The following is a 4802-nucleotide window of genomic DNA, read 5'->3' on the forward strand; positions in this document are numbered from 1 at the left end:
GAGACGTGTCCAAGCCCAACAGCAGAATGTCATTTGGGCAAACAGAATGCACAGCATCCCAGTTGCCATTGATGGTATGCTCTGGGTAGCAGCATCGCTTTGTGACTGAAGCTGATGAGTGTGTTGTGACATAAAAATATCACTCAGCGCAGCTTTGTTTAGTTATTTTTTTTTCCTCCTTTATGTTCTTGCTGCTCTACGCTTTTTCTCGCTCCCCTATACCTCCATCTCAATCACCCCCCAGTGCTCCTCGCCTCCGATGCCTGTTAGCGTCACTTGTTACCGTGGGAGGAACAATGCTGACATCATTCTCATTATGCAATTCCATCAACCTCGGAGTGGAGAGAGTTGCTTTTTTTAGCAACCGCTCAGATACAACGGGTCATTCAAGCCTGCACATCTGCCCTCAGAGGATGTAAGTGTGCGTGTGTGTGTGTGTGTGTGTGTGTTAGTAAGCACGTATGCATGCTTATGTCTGCTACAATTACCCGGAAGATCGTGAGAGAGAGAGAGAGAGACAGAGAGAGAGAGAGAGAGAGAGTAATAAAGGGTCACAGAGAGTGAGAGAGAAATACTGCAGTAACCCAAGGGCAGCTTGCTGCTCAAGTGAAGGGATGATGTACCTCCTGCTACCACACGCACTAACAAACACTCACACATAGACGATAGCCCAAAACAAACAGCTCCTCTGACAAGCCAAGGTTAGCCGTGGCACATTGAAACATATGTTTCTCATAAGGGAGTTCTATTCTCCCTCTGCTCTAACTCTACAGGCTCTCAGACGTTGTGTCGCTTTGCAATATTGCAGCAGCACGCTCATACACTAAAGGCACGCAAAAGCTCATACAGATACTCAAATAGCGGGCTGATTTGACTGTTCGCATACACACGACTCTCCATGTGATGGAGAAACTGTTGGCAACTTGTCTCTGCCTGCCATGCAGCCCCTGGAGTGCTGATACAGAGAACAGTCTATCTCTCCTGCTCTCTCCGCTTCACACAGACAGAATAGAAAACAGAAGACGAGGACTGGAGCTGAATCCCAATATGCCTCCCGAGCCGACTCCTTCATGTGCAGAGGTAGGCCTCCAGTGATACAGACAAGTGCAAGTTTATTTAAATAGCGCCTTATCGTATGCAAAGTGCTTTACAGGCAAAAGATAAGAAAAAAACTTACAAGCCTAAATCTGAATTTATTGAATAAAAAATGATTCCCTTAGTGTACTACAAAAAGAATAGTTTTTAACTTAGTTTTAGAAACGGTGGCTTGAGGGTCATATAGTCTCTATGTTCCAAGAGGGCTGATTCCAGCATGGGCAGCAGAACAGCTAAAACCCGTTTCACCATGTGTGGATTGAAGTCTGGGCACCAGTAGCTGACCAGTCCCTGCAGATCTAAAACGGCCTATGAGGATTTTATTCAACATATCTCTGGTATATTTTGGGCCTGGACCATTGAGAGACTTATAGACAATAACTGGGGCCTAAACTCAATTCTATATTTAACTGGAAGCCAGTCCAAGAACTGGAGTAAAGTGTTCTCTATTCTTGGTGTTTGGCAGTATTCTAGCTGCAGCATTTTGAATGAGGTGCAAATGTCTAAGGCTGTCAAAATACAGTTATTTTTATGGGTGCCGGCCTCTTTTTTAAGTTGTTCCCGTCGAGAAGGGAGCGTATGTGGTCACCTTGAGAAAAAGTCTCTTTTCCCAACCCAGCGAGACGCAATGTCTTTATTCAGAGCACTCTGTCTTTTTGTGTGTGCTTCTAGTTGAAAATCTCTGAACTTTTTCAAAAAGTGTCACCACTGTTGCTCCTGACATTAGCATTTAGTTCAAAGCATTGCTGTGCAAGTACAACCTCCATAAGCCGTTTACACTGTTACAAACCCTTATTGTCTGACATTGTTCCTCTCAGAAAATAACTTTGCCTCCTCATGGGTACCATCTTTCTTGTAGTGTACCTCAAAGTTCTGTCATCATCCTCCAGTGTTTGCTTTGTTTTTGCATAAACCAGGGAGATGATCATTTGTTTAACAGGCATCACTTCTATGCCGATGATGTTCAGTTTGACATCATTAAGCATCAGAATGTCACAAAATGTTCTCTTTCACATCCCTCCCTGAACTCTATCAGAACTGGATAGCAGATAACCTCCTACAACTTGATGCCTTTAAAACAGAATATCCCTGCTCCAGTCAGTCTTGTCCCTGTGGTGCTAGAAAGTCTTGGTTCAGACATGTGAAATCCAGATGCTACTATCAATCAAATGCTGACTCCTGAACAGCATGTGAAGTATGAGATGTGTCCTGTTTTTTACTGCTCAGATGTGGGCCTATTATGTCTCAAGCAGAGATGGAGTTCATCATTCATACTTCGATTTCATCCCGTCCACACTGGTGGCTTTGGAGGCTTTTAGCATTTGACCCCTAAAAGATCAAAACTTGTCAATGATTGCATACGTTCAGCGCAATCAAAGACAAAAGCTGATTTCTCATTTGGTTTGTTTAAATTTCTTTTAGGGGCCTGAATTTGTAGAAATCCAAGCAATTCACCACCAATATTAGATAAAGCCTGAAAAAATAAACTTATTTTTGCTTTTCTGTTTTCTTAATTGTTTTGCGACACCTCAAATTCCCCCTCTGAGCCCAGGTTGGTATGCAGTGAGCTCGACTAATTGTGACTTTACCTGTGTTTATAAGCCCTGATAAGTAGTCCAGGATGCTTCTGCAAAGCTCTCACATGACATTGATCTTCACTCATGGTTTCCATTTAAAAATCCAACACTCTTGTGATTGCTTTAACAGCCCTGTGTGCTCACCTATCTCTGCTCTCCTCTAACGGCTGATTTATTCACCTTGGGAGAACAGACAAGGCAGTGGCTTAAGCAAGTGTTTGACCTGGTTATTGATAAACTTCTGCTCAGCTGCTCCAAATCAAGTCATCGGTCATCAGATAGATCCACTCTGTCATATTTAGGTGAGACAAAACAAACATGTCCTTGGGGTGAAATGACTTGTAGAGGAGCCTGCTCTGTTTCGCAGCCTCTGTTAATGAAAGCTATAATTATCACCCAGCAAAATCAATGCTCTCAATTCCTTTTAGGGAAAGGGGTGGGGTGGGTGTAGTGTTTAGGGTAAGGACTGGAATGAGCAGTGGGACTTTGCTCCGCACAGCCTGAAAATAAGATTTATGGAAAGGCTGTGTTCATAGCTGATTGGCTCTAATTGTCTCCCAGCTAAGCAAGAATCCCATTCCGCTAAATGAGCCAGCGATCAAATTCAAATTCACTTATTGGCTGGCAAGCACACAGAATCTCTTCACTGTTCAGCAGAGATAGTTTCGAGCATTTCTGTGTGTGTTTTTAAGGGGGATAAATAAAAACAGTCATTATAACAGCTGTGTGGATGAAGATTAGGGAAGAGCAATTAACAACTGCCTGGCCGGGGCTTCTAACACACACCGGGGACTGTAACCGTTGATGGAGTACACCAGCTCGTCTGGAATCTGGCCTGTGGTCATTTTAAATTTGTGACAAGCAGACCGCCACCAACAGCATTTCGTACGGCTTTACAGGTCAGTTATTAGTCACTGCTAAGAAAAATTGTGAACTATTCTTTGATTTATTGGATCTAAATCTGTTCATTAATAAGTCACAGGTGTTAATTAACAGCATTTTATGTAGAAGTGAGAAACCCACGAGCATTTATGGAATATTAAACACACCAGTCAAACACATTTTTCACAGCCTGACAACACAAAATATTGTTCTTATTTATGGCTTTAAGTCTCATAACTGATCTATTAAGTATTTTTTAAATGCTTTTTACCACTGAGGTTCATCTGAAACTAATAAATGTCATCAGCCGTTCAAATCAAGTGGAGATTTTCCAAAGTTTCTGTGTTTTTTGTATAAAATTTCTTATTTTTACTACTGTGCTGACTTTGCAGCTTAACATAGAGAACATTTTGTACAAAAAGTCTGTAACTTTGTAAATTATCTGCTTTGATTGTGTATATACTATATGTTTTATCCACCCTCACTTACACTAGAAGCACAGTAGAAGAGATCTCTTAATGTAGCCAGATCTGTGGTGATCTAAATTTTTGTGCCGGTAGACCGGTGTTTTTCTGTTTTGTTTTTGTGGTTGCTGTGGCTGTCTGTGTTTCAGGCTGGGCGGGGCGATCCTGATTAGAGAGCATCACTCACACTCCTCCGCACCTGACGCGGATTCACAATCAGCGATGGATAAAGCCTGCTTCCACCTGTGTTCCAGCTCCAGTGGATTGATCTCCTCAGCGTAGTAACAAACCAGCGGTGCTTTGTGAACTTGGTGCTTTGCTTGAACTTTCCCTTGTCTCATGTATGTTCTCTCGTCTTTGCCTGCCAGAACCTCTCCGAAAAACCGCTGCATTCTCCGCTCAGCTTAGCCTACAGAACCAGCCTCTGTCGTCTTGCCTCCCAGCTTCCCCGGGAAATTCCCAGGATTTCCCTCACCCCCTTGGCTACCCTCACAAGCTCCTCAGTGTCCCTTTGTGCACAAATAAATCCTTCTTGTTTTCACTCTCAAACTCGAGTTGCATCTTTGGATCCAGCCTTTTGACAAACTCATCAAAGTTATGCTCCTATACAACCAAACTGCATCCTCAATTATGGTCACAAATACAATCCCAACATCACACAATGCTTTTCAGATGTCAGTCATCTGCCTGGTAGTCCTGCAAATGGAGAAGAAGCTTCAAACATGTTGTATTTTAACTCAAACAATGATTGCTTTTCTGTAATCTAAACAAGTTGTGTTGCTGC

The 4802-nt window shown here is 42.7% G+C and overlaps 1 long non-coding RNA gene across 1 annotated transcript; it reads left to right on the forward strand.

Annotated features, from left to right (window-relative positions):
- The first annotated feature begins 315 nt into the window (after positions 1 to 315).
- On the forward strand, positions 316 to 4554 carry LOC103359094 (uncharacterized). The gene is made up of 3 exons (XR_520289.1): positions 316 to 415; positions 1004 to 1080; positions 4168 to 4554. It is a non-coding gene; the product is annotated as an uncharacterized LOC103359094 (long non-coding RNA).
- Positions 4555 to 4802: the final 248 nt, after the last annotated feature.

The sequence above is a fragment of the Stegastes partitus genome, unplaced genomic scaffold (genome assembly GCF_000690725.1).
Source record: "Stegastes partitus isolate 25-593 unplaced genomic scaffold, Stegastes_partitus-1.0.2 Scaffold354, whole genome shotgun sequence".
Taxonomy (NCBI): Eukaryota; Metazoa; Chordata; class Actinopteri; family Pomacentridae; genus Stegastes; species Stegastes partitus.